Consider the following 19,906-nt stretch of genomic DNA (forward strand, 5'->3'; position numbering starts at 1 on the left):
ATTTAAATGTTTACCAAATACTTGTACATACTGTCTCATTTTGATTTTCACTTCCATCTTATTTACTAGGTAGGGCAGATATTTTTGACATTTTATAGATAAATAGGAATCAGTCCATGTATTTTTGTCAGTGACTGATTAAGTTTATTTGACTGTTGAAGTGGTGGAATGTTTTTGGTTGTCCTTTAAAATGATGAAGCTCAAGTCTACTTCAAAGTAATTTGACTAATATATAATACTACTTAGAAATAAACTTTTTAGTTATTTTTATAGCCGTGATTTCATGCTTTTATAATGTATCTGTTTTGTTTGAAGGGGACTGTAAAGAGTTTTGCTGAAACAAAATGAATTTGCATGTTCTAGCACTTGATGTTTCTTTCCCTTTTGAAGCTTAAGCATTAAGGTCTGTGATGTCATTAATATGTGGATTGGGTGTTCCAAAGTTTAGTAGTCTCTGATATTTTATAAAAATTTAAGTTTTGTTTATTAAATTTAGTTGGCCAGTTTAACTATCCTAAGCAATGTAAAGTTGTATGATTTAGAAACAATGTTATATATTGCTTCTGAATGCTCAAAAAAGGGAACCAATTCAGCTTTGTCAGAGTAGAAATTAAAGCAATTCATTGGCATACTTTCTACTTAATAGAGAAAAGTCTTTTAACCTAACTTATTGGTTTAATCATTTCCTGTGCTTTGTCTTTGGTTTAGCATTTATTTTTCCTCCTGCTACTCTCGGCTATCCGACACTAGAAGGACTTTCAGTATAAAAGGAACAAACCAGAAAACTCAGCTTTAGCAGTAGAATCCTAATGATAACCTGAAAAAAGGTTGTGTAGAGTATATGTTATGCAGTTTTAGGATACAGATGCTACTGGAAGGAGGGCAGGTCCATCATTAAGCTCAGTAAGTGGGATGCTGCTTTCCCAGTATGCCCTCTTTACGGCTGTTTCCCATTCTGATCCCTGAATGATGTTTTTTCCTTTAGTTTGTTGGGAAAACTAAATCTAAATGTAGCTGACAACCTTTAAGGATGACAAAGTTGAATTCGTTGGTATAACGACCCACAGAATCTTTCCTTTCTCAGCAACCCTGAGACCTTCTGGGAAAGGTTCCCTGAGGCTTATAGGAAATTTCCCTTTCTCTTGATTATTGCAAAGTTTGCTTTGCTTCATGTCTGAGGCTCTTCTGATTCTGGCACAATTCCATTGATCTGATACAAAGTTCGGACTCTTACGAGTTGTGGTTCTTTGGGAGTTATGTATGTGAAAAGGAACTGTATGATTCTGCAAGACCACGTGCATGTTCCTATCTTGTCACTTTTGGGGGCAGGGGTGGAGATGCTATTTATTTATGGCAAATACTCCACATCCGTGATCCTCTCCAGTTAAAAGTTCTTTGAAATGATGCCATTGGCCTTGACCAGTCAGAGGATAGAGTCCCCTGACTCACCCATCCTGCCAATGGCCTCACAGGTCGCATAGGTTTTAAACTGGCCATTGAGCCTGTTGTCACTTGTCAGCCTTAGCCACGTTCACCTGGATGGATGCGTGGTCCTTGGTGCTGATGATGCGGTTGCTAGAGGAGTATTTCCACAGCACGTACAGGTGCACGAACTTGCCGTGTTCTTCTGCAAGTCGAGGGCACACCTGCTGCTACCTCCACCATTGTGGGCCAGAAAAGCCTCTATTCACTTTTGAGAATTTCAGTTTTTTCTGGGGAACTGTTGGAGCGTTAATTGTTTAGCTTTTTGTCATGGTGAGTAAAGGGAAGAAAGAGTCTCAAGATTCTTAGATCCCTTGAGTCAGCCAATGGTAAGAATGGCAGCTTTTCCCCCTTGTTTTTTTTTTTTTTCAGGGAAATCTGGTCTTGAGATGGTGGAGTAGAGACACTGGGCCCAGAATCCAGTCTAGGTCATCTTGGATCCCCTTTCCGGGACTTGGTTTCCTCATCTGCAAAGTGAGGTTGGCCGGGCCACAGGAACGACAAATCCCCTTTAAGTCTGAATTGGGTGGCTCCATGCTATTTTTGTTTTGTTTTGTGTGTCTATGTTGTGGAGAAGGGTCTGTTCTGTTCTTACAGCTTTATTGTATCATTTAAAGTTTTGTTGTACATTGACATTAAGGCATTTCCTCTGCCCTTTCACACATGATTTGGTTGGGTATTCTGTTCTATGAATCCAGCCCCATAGAACTATTTTGTAACAAGCATTGACTCTATGCTGTTACTCTGGGTATATTCCAAGGCCTAATTATCGATGAGCCTATTTTGCCATTTAAATCTAAACTTTGACTCATAGATGATGATGATGATGAACTACTTAAGGAGACTAATATGATCTCTGTAGGAAGTCCAAGTTTCAGAGCAGCATGGAAATTTGTCAACATCCTTTCTTTGGGCACCTGAAACCTGTCCTGTACTTGATCGGGACTAATATCCATTAGTTTGTCTGCTGTGTACAGAGCATGCTGTTGGTACCCAAGTCCCTTTTCTTTCACTGGTGCTTTGGGTTTTTGGTCCCTTATGTGTGGCCGCTCCTGCCACAGGATTTTGAATGGTGACTATAACCTATTAGGTTCCTTAGTGCCTAAGGGTTCAACTAGAAGCTCCCAGTTCTGAGACTCTTGCTGAGTCGTGAGCATCCTTAAATTCAAATAATGACTGTTCCTTCATGGTGCTGGGGATGTAAGTCGGGCCTGAATATCTTTTAATGGATCTGGGCCTTGTTTTCGTCCAGCCACTGTAAGACATCCCGAACGACTTCACAAGATGCAGTCTGTTCTGAGGGCTTACAGTCATCAGTGCAAAATTATTTTTTTTTCTTTTTCTCCCCTTCCTCCTTCTCCCCCTTCTCCTCCTTCTCTTTCACCTTCCCCTCCTTTCTGGTGTTTGCAATCGTGTTTGATGAAACCCTTTTTTTATGTGAGGTTTTCAGAACTGATATTAAAGTATGTTCTGTTTCAGAAGGACCAATGCAGCATTTTCTCTGGCTTCTAAGGAAAACCAAGCACTTGCAAATTGGAGCTCTAAGTCTAACATAGATTGCTCATTTCAGCTTAAAGGTTTTTATTTATCTGAGATAGTAGTTGCCTGCTAGTAGCAGTGAATGTTCTAATTCTGGAGAGGTTTTTTGGAAGGTTTCAAATGGTGAAACAAATCAATGAAATTCTTGTTAGACTAGTGGATCTGATATAAAGGGAAACATTGAGTGTTTAGACTTACAGTAGAACTTTCCTGAAGATTGCTATTTTGATTAACAGTGTATGTGATAGGGCGCCTGGGTGGCTCAGTGGGTTAAGCCACTGCCTTCAGCTCAGGTCATGATCTCAGGGTCCTGGGATCGAGTCCCGCATCAGGCTCTCTGCTCAGCAGGGAGCCTGCTTTCCTCTCTCTCTCTGTCTGCCTCTCTGTCTACTTGTGATCTCTCTCTGTCAAGTAAATAAATAAAATCTTAAAAAAAAACCACACAAAAAACCAGTGTATGTGATAGATGTAAAACATCTCCGTGAACACTGATTAAGTTCTCATTCTTTAACCTATAGCCTTTGACTTCTGCCTCTTCTCACAGTTTGTATTTTCCCTGGTAGGTCCTCTTCAGTGTTTTTAAAGTAATTTCTCTTGTGCAATTTAGAGAGTCAAGCAAGCGATTTCCACAAACTCTGGTTCTTAGGATATAGATTTGGATAATATAACCTAAGTGTACAGATTAAAGTCACTGTATCCATTGTTTAAACTGTTAATCAGTTTGTCTCATGATATCAAAGTGAGGGTTAAAATCTATTTATAATCCATAAAGAAAACATAATTAGGACAAATAAGGAGTCGTTTGGCTTATGAGTACTGTAAGGTTAGTCCTTCAGGGAGCCATATGATCCTTCGGCAGGAGACAAGTCTATCATTCTGTGTACTGAAGCTGTAATATAAATGAATAATTTGTAAGTTAGAATTCTAGGTTAAGGGTGGAGACGCAGAGGTGTGGGATGTGACAAGTGGCAGACCGTGGTTGCAACCTTGAATTCAAGTGCTTCCCCTGGGTTCTCCATCCCCTGAGACAGGCTGAGTCCAAAGAAGGAAGGGATCAAAGGCTGAGGTAAAGGTGACATCTGTAGTTCTTGGGCAGGTAAAGTCACATGTCTGTCTAAATGCCCTCCAGTGCTCAGCCAGAGCTCTTGACCCCTGTGCCCAGAAGAGCAGAGAGTGAAGTCTTCGTTCTTGGTATTGACTGCCAAAAAGTGACTTAGCTGTAAAACGATGGTCTAATGTTCACTGATTCCATTCCTCTGTGGGAATAAATTATAATATTTTCCCCTCTTTTCAGAGATATTAGAAAAATAGAATACTTAAGGAAAATAAAATCTTGTTAAGGTTTTTTGTTCTTGGTCCCAAAGAAGACACGGATGGCCAACACAACATCAGACATCACTCATCATCAGGGAAATGCACATCAAAGCCGCAATGAGGTATCACTGTATACCTGTTAGAAGGGCTAAAATAAAAAAGACAGAAAATTGCAAGTGTTGGCAAGGATGTAGAGAAGGAACCCTCATACACCATTGCCGGGAACATAAACTGGTACAGTCACTGCAGAAAACAGTATAGAGGTTCCTTAAAAAAATTAAGAATAGATACATAAGCAAGCAACCTAAGTGTCCATCAATAGATGAATGGATAAGGAAGATGTGTGTGTGTGTGTGTGTGTGTGTATACACACATACGTATACACACAGTAGAATATATATATGTGTATATACACACACACACACACACACACACATGCAGTGGAATATTACACAGCCATAGAAGGATGAGATCATGCCATTTGAGACAGCACGGATGGACTGAGAGGGTTTTAGGCTAAATGAAATAAGTCAGACTGAGAAAGACAAATACCATATGATTTCATGCATAAGTAAAATCTAAAAAAAATAAAAGCAACAAATTAGTAAACAACAAAAAGCAAAAAATCAGACCTAAAATTACAGAGGACAAACTGATGGTCCCCCTTGGCAGGGGGGGATTGGGGGCAAAATGGGTTAAAAAGAGAGATATAGGCTTCCAGTCATGGAATGAGTAAGTCATGGGAATACAAGGCACAGCATAAGGAATATAGTCAGTGATACTGTCATAGCACTGTATGGGGACAGATGGTGGCCACGCTTGTGGTGAGCACAGTATAGTGTATACACTTGGTGAGTTACTGTGCTGTCCACCCGAAACTAAGGTAACATGGGGTGTCAGTTCTACTCCAAAAAGAAAAGAGGGGCACCTGGGTGGCTCGGTCGGTTGAGTGTCTGCCTTTGGCTCAGGTCATGATCTCTAGGTTGGGTTCAAGCCCAGGATCAGGCTCCCCGCTCAGCAGGGAGTCTACTTCTCCCTCTCCCTCTGCCTCTGTGTCTGTAGCTCTCCCAAATGAATAAATTTTTTTTTAAAGATTTTATTTATTTGACAGACAGAGATCACAAGTAGGCAGAGAGGCAGACAGAGAGAGAGGAGGAAGCAGGCTCCCTGCTGAGCAGAGAGCCCGATGTGGGGCTTGATCCCAGGACCCTAGGATCATGACCTGAGCCGAAGGCAGAGGCTTAACCCACTGAGTCACCCAGGGCCCCCCCCCAAATGAATAAATTTTTTAAAAATCTTTAAAAAAAAAAGAAAAGAAAATCCATTGTAAAAAGAAAAAAAGTAGGCGTTGTCTTGAAGTATGAAATGTACTGTGTTAACTCATCACAGCTAGACTTGGCCATAAAGGGACCTAACATCATTTGTGTTAACGGTCTTGGGGCTTGACTATGGGTTTAGCCGTCTGTTCATCGAATACACCAGAAGATACTCAGTGGCAGCTAGGTGCTGCAGACACTCCGGTGACAGGTGACAGACACTGGTTGACAGGGTATCGCACTTTCCGAGGCTTGGTTTTCTTTGTGTGCAGCTGCTGTTTGACTGTGTCTCCCACACACAGTGTCAGAACGGAGACTGAGTACATGGAGACCTAATCCCTCGAGTTACTTGTTCTACTCTGTGGGGCTAGTCAAGGAAATAAACCTAGGACCAAAGACTTGTCAACGTATTTTTGACATTTGCTGAATTTTTCAATACTGATGAAATATGTCCTGATGTTGTGTGGTACTGTCCCATTCCAAGAATGGGGAAAGAATGGACTGACTGCATTTTTAGAGTAGATCATTCTGAAAATGCTCTAAAAGTGTATTTAAAGGACTCATCTGATTATTCAGTACTACATTAGTGACCTCAGTTAATCACCTTAACAGAAACAACTGTCTTTAAGTAGAGAACATGGATCCTTGGTCAAGGTTCCCTAATAGGCTCGTTCATTCACTAAACTTTTCTTGAGCATTTTTGTGCAGCACAGCTGTACCCTGGGCGCCCGGGGCTCCAGCCCCCACTGAGTCCATCTGAGGGGGCGGACAGTGAAGACGTCTGCCACAGACAGACATAAGGGATGGACATGGTTGCTGCTGGTCCGGGTGGAACGAGCACCCCTCTGAGCGTCTGTAGGTGGAAGAGGAGGATTTGACCTGAGCAGGAGTGGGGGGTTGGGGGTGGTGCGTAGCTCAGGGGGCACGGGAAACCAAGTGCTGCGGTCCAGAGACCAGAACAGATGGGCACACTGGATTGGGGCAGGGGGTTGGGCAGAAGAACATCAGCATGACGAGATGGTGAGCAGCGGGTAGGAAGGCATGAAACAAGATTAGAGGGGCAGGCGGGACCTGTTTTCCTGGTTTAGCACTCACACTGCCCTCCAGTAAGTTGAAACTTTCACTGTAGCATTTCCCTGAGTTGCTGGATGTGTATTGGGAGCCGACTGGGGAGGTGCTGGGGTGTGGGGACAGGACCCAATATAATCTCCCAACATAGTTTAGTCCATGCAGGGGTTGAGGTCCTGTTTTAAAGGTTATGGATAGACACTGAGGCTTATAAGAAGGAGGAGATGTACTCTTACTTAGGAGGGTGCTGCCGTTGTTGGGACGGGAAATAAGGAGGCCCTCCCTGGACTAGGGTTGGTCAGAGTCAGAGTAAACTGCCTGGGTTAGGGGCAGTGGTGATAGGACTTGTCAGTGAGAAGACGCCTCAAGAGAGGCTAGGTTCACCGGGCAACAGTGCTTATCACTTACTGTGAGTATTAAATTGGGAATAGCTTTAAAAGATTCTGTTCTCAAAGTTCACAGCTTATTTGTGCAAAGACAAGTCCCAAGGTGTGGGACTGTGTTTTAGTTGTATAGATAGATGCTTGTGGCTCTAGGAGTTGTGCAGAGGAAGAGTACTTGGATTGTCATGTAAGGTTTCATGCGGGAAAACAAAGCCTTTGGACAAAGCCTTCAAGAGAAGGACTAGCAGGTGAGTGGGGCAGGAGAGAGGTTAAGCACAGCGTCAGGAGGTGTGTGCTCAGGCAGTCAGTAGACTGATGGGACTGGACTGGAGGCTCGGGTAGGGATGGTGGCAAGTGTGGATGGACAGGCAGGTGAGAGCGGGCTTCTCGAGTGCCAGCTAACAAGTTTAGATTTCATGCACTCATTAAGCACTAGTACTATGACTGGAGCCTTGGAAGGTGACTTGGTTGTGTATATCCACAGGGCTCAGGGGGCCCTGGAGTTGCTGGCTGATGGGGACGGCTCGCCATGGCAGCGTCCTGGGCACCAGGTAGAGGCCGGTATCCACGCTTAGGAAAGAAAGCAGCCTGCCGTTTCCTGAATGTGGGGACTGAGGAGGAGGAGGTAGCAGATTTCAAGCCTGGCTGCCTAAAGAAAGTGGGAAGCATAACATTCTGTTTTTGTGTTGAACTTGGGGTAACATTGCTGAATAAACATCTTCATTATATTCTTCTGGTTCTTGAAAATTCTACGAGTGCTCCACAGATCTGTGAATATGAATGTTTATTTTTGCGGCATTTCTTGCCTGTGCCGTCCTCACTTCCTCTTTTGTGACAGATAACATTTGTACTCCTCCTTCAGGCCCCGGTTCCGATATCCCTTCCTCACATTCTCCCAGTTCGGCCAAACAGTCGCTCCCTCCTACAGACTCCTTTAGCATATCGCATGTGCCTTCAGCGCTGCCTGTCTTTCGTTCTGTGGGGAGAATTAGAATAGACAGGTGCACTGGGTGCTTTCAGATCCCTCATCTTTATCTCCAGGGCCAGAGGCCCTAAGCTCATTACCGGAAAGCCCCTCCACAAGATCACTGAGTTGACTGCTGTCTGTAAGTCCTGACGAAGACGTGGAAGGTCAGAGTCCAGGATGCTGGACACGCTGCTCCCAGACAGGGTGACACTCTTTCCTGTAACATTTTACTGAGTGACTGTGTGCTGAGGATGGGGTAGAGAGACAGAATCAACCGTTCTGTGACAGAAGTTACTACCAGAGAGTCTTTAATTTGCCCCGTTTTAGATGCACAGTCAACCCAACCAGCCATTTCTGGTGCCAAGAAACCTGGAGAAGAAGGGACCAAATTCTTTATTCAGAAGGAGCAGCTCCAGTGAGAGCGCTTTTGTTACGACATGACTAAAGAATTCATTGAGAAGCATTCATTCCCTTGACAACATTTTGGAAGGCACTTTGAGTTTCAAGTAGTTTGGTGAAGTTTATAATAGTAGATTGTAAATTATGGAGGCGCCAGAAGCAAGAAGGCAGCTGAAGCTGCTGAAGAGGGGCTCAGCCCACCCTTTATGAAAGGGAGCTGTGTTGGAGTGTTGTTGTTTTGTTTCTGGTTTTCTCTACCTCCACTATCTCCTTCTTCAAAAAGGAGAAGAAAAAAAAACTAAAAAAACAAACCCAAAACCCTATTTCTTAACCTTCACTTCATGCTTTGGTTTGAAACTGCTTTGAAAGGATAACTACAAACACAATAACAAGTTCATAGAAATTCTTACTTCTCCTTTAGGAGATGTTCTTTAGGAGCATAAATCCTCCTTCTAACTCTTAACGTTGGGAAGGAGGGAACAGAAGGTGAGTAGACAAGCAAAAGTTCTGTGGTACTTCGTATCCTGCCGCGAAAAAGAGGCAGAGAAGCCAGCTTCCCCGTAGAGAATCCGTGTCAGAAGTGCCCCCAAACCAAAGGGAGGACCGCGTGCACGGGGTCTTCAAAGGGCGCAGAAGGCGCCTCTCTTAAATAGCATCTAGAAATGCGTCCTGAGCAGAAAATCTGGAGCTGTCCTGACAGGTTGTGGCACGAATGTCTGTCTTTTATGTGCATTTCCAGAAGGTCAGGGTGTGACTGGAGTGAGGGCTCAGGCTTGTTTCATTCTAGAGGAATTTTTTGCTTCACAAGTTTGCTGCATCATGATTCTGCCTTTGAACTCATCTTAAAATTTTAACATGCATTTTCAAACCTTGTCTTCTGAGAGGTAAATTTTATGGATTGCTTTACTTGCAAAATTACAAGAACCAGGTTTAAATTTTAAGAAACTTTTTTTTTTTAACACAAAAAATCATGGAAGATCACGTGAGAGTTATTTATGTGAGCCTTTATTCTGGTTCTGAACAGTGTACTTAATTGTCGTCGTCATCATCGTCTCCCAGGTAGACCTGTCACTTGCACGAGAGCTTTCCCTCTCCCTACAGCTCAGTCTCACGCCCTGTTCATCCTTTTTAATAGCGAGTTGTACTACGTCATCTTGCTGTATGATGCAACTCGTTTTATCGTTTCCCTTTGACATGTTAATTTCCAGTTCTTTTTTTCTTCTGAATAGCAACTCTATAATAAACAAATTAGGGGGAAAAAGGGGGGGGTGTTTTCTTTTTTCTTTGTATTTGTTGTGGGTACATGTAAGCCTACTTTGGGGGCTGTGTGCCCAATACATCTGTTTCTGAAGCTAGAACAGATTCCTTCTTGGAGAATAAAACCAGATCACCGTCCAGGAAGACTGGATTATCACGGAAAGACCTTGGCCGTGTATCTGATGTTTTTTCCCTCAGGCCTATCACCGTGGCCTTGTCACTCTTGCAAGTGTTTTCTCAAAGTTATTGCTGTTTGGCCTATCTTTTAGACCAGATTTTTAAATGTTGTATGCTTGCTACTATAAAAATATTTAGAGGAGAGTTTGGTGAAGTTTTTCTGTAGAGTCCAGTGTTTTAGGCTTTTTAGACCACAGTGGCCTCTGTCACCTTGTCCTCTTTGTTTTTGTTCTAACAACCTTTTAAAAATATACCATTTTTAGCCCAGAGGCCCTCCAGAAACAGTCTATAGGTTGTAGTTTGTTGATTGTTGACCCTAGAGCATTAAATTTTTTAAAGAATTTGCACATAGGGACTAACTCGGAAGATCACCTTTAAAGCTGTCTAAATCATGGAATAATGCTTTGCAGGCTGGCCTGCGATGGAGTGGAGATCCGCAGTCCAGGCTGATTCTCCCCGGCCCACCCTCCCATCTTTTCTTTCTTCTGGGTGCTTGTTCTATTGCATTGTCTTCTTCCTTCTGTATCTTTTATTTTTTCCCTTCCCTTCTGGCTCCTTCCCTCGGCTCAGAGGCACACCTGGGCCGCTTCCACTGCCTGGTATGTGGCGGCCGTGCAGATGTCCAGCGGATGTATCTCTGCGTCCTCTGCTAACAAGGGCATGACTTTTTAAAAAAAATCTAATTTAATATTAATTAATTAATTTTAAGTAGGCTCCATGCCAAGCATGGAGCCCAGCGTGGGGCTTGAACTCAAAACCCTGAGATCAAGACCTGAGCTAAGATCAAGAGTCAGACGCTTAACCACCTGCTTAACACGTGCTTAACCCACAAGCACGAAATTCTTCAAATTAGAGTGTCTATTTATCTTGTCCACGGTCTTACCACCTCTTTTTTCTTACCTCTTCTCCTATCTTATCACTCCATTAAACCCGTTTTTCCAAATTGCTAAATAGGATTGCCAAATCTGGTGAAAACTTGGAAGTGTTTATCCAGCTCAACCCATCTGCTATATTTATCACTCTTGGTCATTTTCTTGACACTTGGTCTCTCCAGGCTTCTGTGACCCCGCTTGTCCCATTTCCCCTACAGTCGGCTTTTCTGGCTCTCCTCCCTGTCTGTCCCTATATGTGATGTGGCATAAGCTTCTGTCCTCCCCTCCACTCTCTGACAACATCATCTGCTCCAGAGATGTGGCTACCTCGGCCTCTCTCCTGAGCACCAGGCCTAATATCCCTGACAACCTGCTGCAGGGCTGCTCTGCCCCACCCACCCCCAGGCCAGCTCTCCTCCCCCAGGTGGGTGGTCAGTATACTGCCAGACTCCCTGGGAGAAGTTCAGAGACCTTGGGGATGTGCCCCCCACACACATACGTGATGCCACGGCCAGTGGTTTTGGACTCTCACATCTGCAGCCTGTCTTCTCTTCACCGTCACTGCTGCTCACATTCCAGCTGTTACTAGTTCTGAAAGGTGACAGAACTGGTCTGTCTGCCTCCATGCTCTGTCCCCATCAGTCCTCCATGCTGCTGCTGCCACGCTGATGCTTCTAGAATGTAATTAGATAATACCTAGAACTAATGGCTTCCACGATGAGGTTGATGCAGGTACTGGAGCAGGAAAAATACACCAGGAGCCTAGAGTATTTGTGCCAGAAAGTAAGGAGGTGTCCAAAAGATGAGAGAGCCAATGGGAAGGAACTCTCAGTGGCCAAAGCTTTGGCAGTTTGAACAAGGAAATGAGTATCAGTAACATTGGATCATAAATCATAGAATGTAATACATATCCACATGTGTAGGCCTGAGTAAATGAATGAGTGGGTGAATCAGTAGGAGAAGAGATAGCTTTTATTGTTCAGTTTTATAAAAAAAATTTTTTTTGAGAGAGAACACACATGCCCAACCAAGCCCAGGGAGAGGGAGAATCATAAGCCAACTCCATGCCCAGCACAGAGCCTGACACAGGGCTTGATCTCACGACCCTGAAATCATGACCTGAGCTGAAGCCAAGAACTGGACACTTAACTGACTCAGCCACCAAGGTGTCCTGAGATAACTCTTCCTTACAAAAGAATTTCCATTAATAAGTATAGATGGAATAAAAGAATTGAAAATCATTTGAGCACGATAATAATTGTTACAGGCAAGATCCACCAGTGGATACTGAAACTAGTGGGCAAGACTTGGAAGAGAAAAAGGATATTTGGGGGTGTCTGGGTGGCTCAGTTGATTGAGCGTCTGCCTTTGGCTTAAGTCATGATCTCAGGGTCCTGGGATCCAGCCCTGCATCAGGCTCTCCGATCAGCAGGGAGCCTGCTTTTCCCTCTTCCTCCTCCTCCATGATTTCTCTCATGCTCTCTCTCAAATAAATAAATGAAATCCTTTTTAAAAAAGGATATTTGTATATTCTAAATTATCTTCTTCAGTGGATTTAATAGTAACAAAGGGATAAATAGTGACTTTAAGTTCTTCGTGGAGAAACCCAGCAGACGCCATTATAGCCCAAGTGGCCGAGGTTGACCTCATACACGTCAGCATTGTGAAATGCTGCACAGAAGGCCATGACCTCACTTCTGTAGGGTTCTTGCTGAAAGTACATAATCAGTCTAAGAAATTAAACCCAACCTGAGGGACCTTTTACAAAATAATTAACCACTATTCACCAAAGAGTCAAGGCCTTGAAAGGTGAAGATTTGAAGGACTGTCACAAGTTAGAGACATAATCATGAGCTGAAGTTTGGAACCCTAAATGGGACCCCAGAACAGAGAGAAGACACTAGGAGAAAAACTGGTGAAATGTGAATAAAGTCCGTAATTTATTTAACAGTTTTATACCAGTCTTTAGTTCTTAGTGTTGATAGTTGTACTAAGATTATTTACGATCCTAACATTCGTGGAAGCCACCCGAGGGGGGGGGATACAGGAACTCTACGATTAAAACCTTTGATGTAAGTTTAAAATTATTTTGGAATAAAAAGATTTTTTTTAAAATTCCTCATGTACAGTTCCATTTCCCTTGAGGTGAAGTCCGTGTGTGTGTGTGTGCGCGCGCACACGCGCGCACGTGCAGGTCCTCCAGAAGCTGGCTTGTCCCCACCCTCCTTCCCCATGTGCTTCTCTCTCCAGCCTTGTTAACCTGCTCGCCCCTGTCGTTCCTTGGACGTACAATACCTAATACCTCACTGCCTTTGCTGTCGCTCCTCTTTGGTGTAAAACACCTGAGGCCCGATGCAGGTGCCACCTCTGGGAAGCCTTTTCTGAACTCTCTCCCTAGAGAGCTGACTTTTTGCCTCCCTTTTGCTTAGCACAGCACCCACTCCACAGTATCTATAGTGATTCACTTGCCTTGTCCCTTTGGCCTCCTCCTCTGTCCCTCCTGTGACAGTTCCAAAGTCTTCCCTTATCTTTCTTGGCCTTGGCATGTATGAGGGGGTACTGATCAGTTATTTGGTAGACAGTTAAGGAACTTGGGTTTGTTTGATTTCTTCCAGTTAGATTGTGGTTCTGCATTTGTGGCAAGAATAGCATGGGAGTGATGTCCCATCCTCCTCCTCCATGTACTCCGTCACAGCCCCACCACGGTTTGTCCCAGCATTAGATGACGTTCGTCGATCACGTGGTTAAAGATGGCGTCCACTGGTTTAATCCACAGGTTTTCTCTTTGTGATTAGCAATTACGGGGTGACACTTGGAGATGATGGAAGTATTCCACGCCTCATCAACTTTCACTCACCAGTTTGAGTATCAAGCTTTGTAACTCAGTCACTCCTTCTGTTATTAATTAGACTCCTAATGTCAGGCTCACGTGGCTGCGTGGAGAATAGCACCCTGTCCTGAGATGGGGATGGCCTGGGGAGGAACAGGCTTCCAGCGGGCTGGGGAAGAGATTTATTCTGGGACATAATGCTAGAGGCTTTAGACTCCCAGAAACAACTCATAACATTGCATTTTACTGACCTGAAGCCCAGGGTTAGAAGTGATGATTCGTCATTTCCTCGAGATTGGGGCTCACCAACTAGTTGAGATCTGATTTCTACCCATCCCTAGTGTTTGATGCCGTGCCTGGACCAGCAGAGGGACTCAGGGCAAGGTCCGTGGCCCAGAATCACAGTTCTTATGGGTTTGGTCCCTCTGCCTCTCTTCTCCCTTCAGGGTCGCCGTGCTTGTGCAGGTGTAAGTGAGTAAGTGAGGTCATTTACAGCTGTGTGTGTCCGCAAGCCCTGGGATGTGCCGTGTCTACCGCCTCCCACCTCACCCCCATCCCCCAGACACACACCCTGCGGAAGTTTTCTCAAGCTCTCCTCCTGCGGAAGGTAGTTTACACTCGCATGTTCTCCTATCTGAAAACATTATCTCCCTTCAGATAAATTGTTCCTTCTTTCAGATCACATGACTCAAAGGCACACACTTTGTGTTGTGTTTCTTGCAGATACTGATATAATTGGACATGCTTACTCAGAGCAGGTGTAGATAGGAACACTGCCTGTCATCTTCAGAGTGGATGGCGTGCTGTCAGAAGGAGAACGGAAGACGTTTCCGTGACCCCGTGTGTGCCGCCTACCAGCGGTGGCCGGGTCAGGAGGTTGTCCGGGACGGATGGCGCGGTGACAGGGGCCTCTTCAGACCTGAGACGGTTCTGCTTCAGCTTCATTACTAAACACCTGCTTGGTGGGATGACACCTGAACAGTAAACTCTTGGTTTTCCAGAAACCTTCCCTAGTCTTCGCATTTTTCCATGCAGTGCACTAGTGACGGTGAGCAGAGGGCAGTGAGGCAGGGATAGACCGCCGGCCGTTCAGGCGGAGTCCCTCACAGACCGCAGCCTTCCCCCCCAGCCAGCCTTCCGGGCCAGTTTACATTTGCCCTCAGCGCGGGGGCAGGTGATGGCACCATGGACATTCGGGTGGCTTTGCAGCTGGGGGACAGTCAGTTCTTGAATTGCTGACTGCCACACATGAGGATTGGATGCTGGGGAAGCACCCGCTCCCCTCAGAGTGGGTGAACCAGCGGGGCGCAGCTCAGGAGAGCTCACAACTCTTGGGCTGGTCAGTAATGCCGTTTCTGCAGGTGCGCTCATTTTGTCTCAGTGACTGGCACTGCCCTGGGGAAATCCGGGGGTCCCCCAGCCTGGCTGTGTGCTGCGCTTAATTCAAGTCTACGCACATTTGTCAGGAGCCGATCGGTACTGGGCAGTTGATGAGGTGAGGGGATAGAGTGGTACACAAGACAAGTCCCTGACGTCACTGGTATATACATCAAACAGATGCGGTTTATGAGACGGTGGTAAGTTCAGTGGAGAACTGAAGCAGGGAAGGGGCTAGAGGTGTTACTTTCGATAGTGTGGTACCCGGACTGCTCTTGAGAGCAGAGACCTGAAGTGAGTGACGTATTAAACCATGTGATTAGGGGGAGTGCAGGGTAAAGGGAAGATTCCAGGGCTGCAGGAATGTGTCCCAGTAAGTGGGGGAACCTTTTAAATGTAACAGTCTTGGAACCTGACTCAGTTGCTCTGGGATGGGACCCAGGGATCTGCTTTTCTAGAAGAGCTTGCCAGAAACTTCTGGGAAGCCGGATTCACGAGCTGCTCTTAAAATCCATTCAAATTATGAGTCATTGCAGCATCTGTGTGAGGAGGGGAGTTTTGATGGTAAGACAGGGAAAACTAATCCATCTAGGCAAGAAGAGCCCAATGGAGGTGAAGAGAAAGGAACAGAGGGAGATTAAAGGGAAAAATGAAGCCGAAACTCCATTAGCATTGCCATGCGGGGAGTGAGGCCGTCTCCTAGAATCATAACATGAGGAATGTGGTCATGTCCCCGCTCTGCTGGTTCTTTCCTGACTCCCACTTGGAAATCCCTGCTCTCCCTGTGCAGTGTCAGGCTGGTGGCAGATCCCGGCCATGTCTGCGGCATCATGCCTGAGTTTTCCGGTGGTTTCCTCCCCGCACCGCCTCCTGACCACTCTGTATGATCCTACTCTTCCTATAGGAAGAGCACCTCAGTGGCTGGCTGGGGAGCCTTTGTGGGTCCCGGTGTTGGGGGAGGGGAGCCCACCTAGAGGTCTATGGCACCTGGTTCATAGCCCACTGGTCCTTGGGGCTTCATGGGGCTTCCCTCTGGGACCCTTGCTCCTGTCTCAGATACCCATGTAAATCATGTAGATGGTGTTCTTGGGTGATAGGAACCATTAGAAAGCCAGGTTCCTGTTTTCCTATCCATAAAAAAGCAGGCCATAAAAAGGCCTTGTCTGTGGGAGGATGCCTTTGTTGATGGAATTATTACCTGCAATTTATATTTCATTAAGTTGAATGGGGACTAAAACAATACACTTTCAAAATAGAATTTATGTTTTAGAGCAGTTCAGGTTAATGCAAAATTGACCATTCGGTTCAGATACAGAGATGTCCCATCCATCCCAGGCCCCCACACATGCGTAACCTCCCCCATTATCAGTACCCCCACCAGAGTGGGACATTTGTTACAGTTGTTGGACCCACGCTGACCCGTCACTGTCACCCAGAGCCCTTAGCTTACGGTAGTGTTCGTTCTTGGTGGTGTACATTCTGTGGGATAAGGCAACTGTTCAATGACAGGTATCCATAATTGTAGGATCATACAGAGTGGTTCCCCTGCCCTGAACATCCATTTCTGATGTGGTTTTTAGGAGCTCATGAGGATGAAAAAGGAGGGGAAGAGCATCTGTAAGACAGAGTCCCCCCAAGGAATATGAATTAGGAGTTTGGCTTAAATGGGCAAATGCAGTGGTGAGCCTGAGCCCCTCTGCTCAGAGGGGAAGCTCTGAGCCTGCTGTCAGTAGCTACACGGTTTGAGGCGACATGAACCACTTAAAGCCATGTGAGTAATGCCCATGGCGTCACCCCAGAATTTCTATAAATCTTGACTTAAACCTTACATTCTCTTGCATTCTGTTTGAGTACATGTCCTTGCTTTTGTTGGAGATAAGCTTTTGCATCAGAGAGGAAGAAAAGTCACCCTCACATCAAATCTCATTCAGTGATGTCTGAAGTGGTTCTTGGAAGAGTAGTAGAACCAGGCCTGGTTACCTGGGCATTGAGACACATTGAACTTTGTCAGCAATTGGAAGCTGGTGAGGAAAGAACTATTTATAACCAACAGTTTACTTTGGCTTTGTTACACTCACTTAAAGGTTGTAGGCCTCTTTCATGGATGCAAAATTTTGAAAAATACCAGCTTCTTTATTAGCTAGGAACCAACAATTTTTTTTAAAATAAAATCTCTCTTCACTGTTGCCAAGAAAAAGAAAAATTGATTTTGTTTCACATCTGTTCAGTTTGAATAGGACAGACAATAAATGCTTGCCTGCCCAGAGGATAGGTGATTGAAGGAAAAATAAACTCCCCCTGTGTTATCGCCCCACAGGCACACATGTTATCAGTCCTCAGTCCCTGATTGAGTGGGGCGGCTTCACCCTCTAGGACTCCGTGGGACACCTCCCAAGTCAAGTCCGCCCACGAACTCAGTGGCCTGTTTCGGCAGTTCTGTCCAGAAATGTTTGGGGATGGGAGAGCTCTCAGATCACCTCATCTAACCTCTTCTTTTTACAAATGAGAAAGCGGGGGCAGAGAGGGGAAATGTCTTGCCCCAGAAACAAAACCGGGGAAGAATGTGACAGGCATGGATATTTATATCTGAACACCTGAGGCCCAATTTTATGATACTCTCAGTTATTTCTAGTGTTTTCCACGTGTGATGGAATTCTCAAAGTGGTATTTTAAGACTGCTGCCTTCTCTAGAAGAGAGTTTGTACATTGACATCATATCGTAATAAAAACAAGGATATTGCTACTTCCAATAAATTTAGGTATGACCGAATGGCTTCCTAAGGGAGAGATGAAGAATTGAAAAGAACAGTTGATTTACCTCCTGTTTTTTTTTTTAATGGGCTAACTTACAAAACAGAACTGTCAGTTATTAATGCTTTGGATGAGCTTTTTTTATTTTTTTTAATTTGTTAACTCATTCAGTCCAGTTCACCAAATTTTCTGCAGCAGAGAAGAGAGAGATGATGTGCAAGATGAGAAAATTCTAGCTCGAAAGGGGAAAGTTATTGAGAAAACTGGGCTGGAGGTTGAGGACAGTCAATTGGTGGGTTTTGGGCAAATTGAGGTATTTCCTGAAGGAAAGAAATGTAAGATAGAATGACAAAAACTAAAGGGATCTAGTGACTTAGATGGGGAATCAGGAAAAAGGGAAGACAACAGGAGGGAGAATAAGACACATTTGAGGTCACTGAGTTGGAAAGGGATAGCGGTTCTCCAAGAACTGAGAGAAGGCGGTAACAAGAGTGACGGTAGCCTCTGAAGCAAGACTATTTCAAAACAGATTTGAGTGACTCTTACCAGCTAGGATTGGAAGAGACTCGAGACAAGCCTTCACCATATTCCTGACAGATGGGGGATCATCCAGCCAACGAGGAACGTCTGCACACTGGTGTCGTTCCAAAAACAAGCCGCCATAATACAAGTACATGCTTGGAGGTTGAGAGAGGTTTGTTTTTTTTTTTTTTTTTAAAGATTTTATTTATTTGAGAGAGAGAGCACGAGCTGGGGAGAAGGCAGAGAGAAAGGGAGAAGCAGGCTTCCCTCTGAGCAGGATGCCCGATGTGGAGCCCGATCCCAGGATCCTGGGATCGTGACCTGAGCAGAAGGCGGATGCTTAACCGACTGAGCCACCCAGGTGCCCCAATGAGGTTAAGCGTTTAGGCACTTATAGCAATTTGACAGAGTAATTTTATATCTGTTGAATCTGATGATAAAATGATTGGGGCCTGCATTTAATGTGTCTTTTTATTTCATTTTTCTCATAATTCCTTCATTTTTTAATTGAGGTATAAGCAACATAACCTTGTGTTAGCTTCAGGTGTACAACATAACGATTCGGATATTTGTACACATTACAAAACGACCACTGTGGTAAGTCTATGTATGTCACCTTACATAGTTACCAAACTTTTTTTCTCGTGATGAGAGCTTGTAAGATCTACTGTCTTGGCAGCTTTCAAATACGCAGTCTAGTCTTAATAACTGGAGTGGCCGTGTGGTACATTCTGCTTTATTTATAATAAAGTTTTATTATATCTTACGAAGTATTCATCTGGGATGGATTACAAGTACCAAACACACCATGGTTATTTGGGAAGCATCGATTAACCCCTTGCTACTCGGAGGGGTCTGGAGACCAGCAGCATCAGTGCTGCATGAGACCTTGTTACAAATGCAGAAACTCAGGCACCACCGCGACCTTCTGAATCAAGACCCCTAGATGACCCTGATGAACATTAAAGTTTGAGAAATGCTGCGCTTCTGTCCTTTCAGCCTTGGACAGGTGCGATTATGAGACGCTCTTCCTCCTATCACTTCTGGTTCCACTTCATAGTACCTGAGGTCATGTGGGAAGGAAATCTCATGTGACAGTATGGTGACTATTTGAAGACCATTATCACTTCCAGCACTTACTTTACAAATAACTGTTGAACTTCTGTTCTTTGTGAACTGCTGGGCTCCATTGTCAGGTTCCAGTGATGAAGAGGACACTGGCCTCCAGGAACTTACAGTTAAATACAGGAGATGGGAAATGGGATATGTACTTAAATACCATACTCACAGCAGAACTTGATGAACTTGTAATATAAAGGGCTTGGGAAATCTGTAGCAGGAGAAATTATTTCTACCTGCATGGAGGTGAGGGTACAGGTGCAGCCTTTGGCAGGGTGGAGTGATAAGGAGAACTCTTTGTTGAGCTGTCGTTTTCTCCAGTCTTTACAGGGTGGGTAGGAGTGGACCGTGCACCGATGGTACCAGGAGAGATCCGATGTGGGACAGGAGGACGGGAAAGTTTGGGGGCAATTGTAGGGATCTGAATTTAAACCATAATTAAACTTCTGTAATTTAGGCCTCAGATGTTTAGAGACATCTGAACATCTACAATGATTGATTTTTCCCGGGCTTTGAAAAGGGTCTGATTTTAG

General features: G+C 44.6%; 1 protein-coding gene and 1 pseudogene across 2 annotated transcripts in view; one reads left to right on the forward strand and one right to left on the reverse strand.

Annotated features, from left to right (window-relative positions):
• The window catches only part of LOC111152741 (gigaxonin), a 50,078-nt gene that overhangs the window by 2,565 nt on the left and 27,607 nt on the right, over nucleotides 1–19,906 (forward strand). The window contains exon 1 of one of the 2 annotated variants that reach the window (XM_022511337.1): nucleotides 19,207–19,263. The exons of the other annotated variant lie outside the window; for it this stretch is intronic. The gene's annotated coding sequence lies outside the window, so the exon portion shown is untranslated. Of the gene's footprint in view, nucleotides 1–19,206; nucleotides 19,264–19,906 lie in introns of those variants that run through there. 2 annotated transcript variants of the gene reach the window in all.
• LOC111153049 lies at nucleotides 1,385–14,549 on the reverse strand (annotated as a pseudogene).

Source organism: Enhydra lutris, unplaced genomic scaffold, assembly GCF_002288905.1.
Source record: "Enhydra lutris kenyoni isolate GAN:26980312 unplaced genomic scaffold, ASM228890v2 scaffoldscaffold30, whole genome shotgun sequence".
In the NCBI taxonomy this organism is placed as follows: Eukaryota; Metazoa; Chordata; class Mammalia; order Carnivora; family Mustelidae; genus Enhydra; species Enhydra lutris.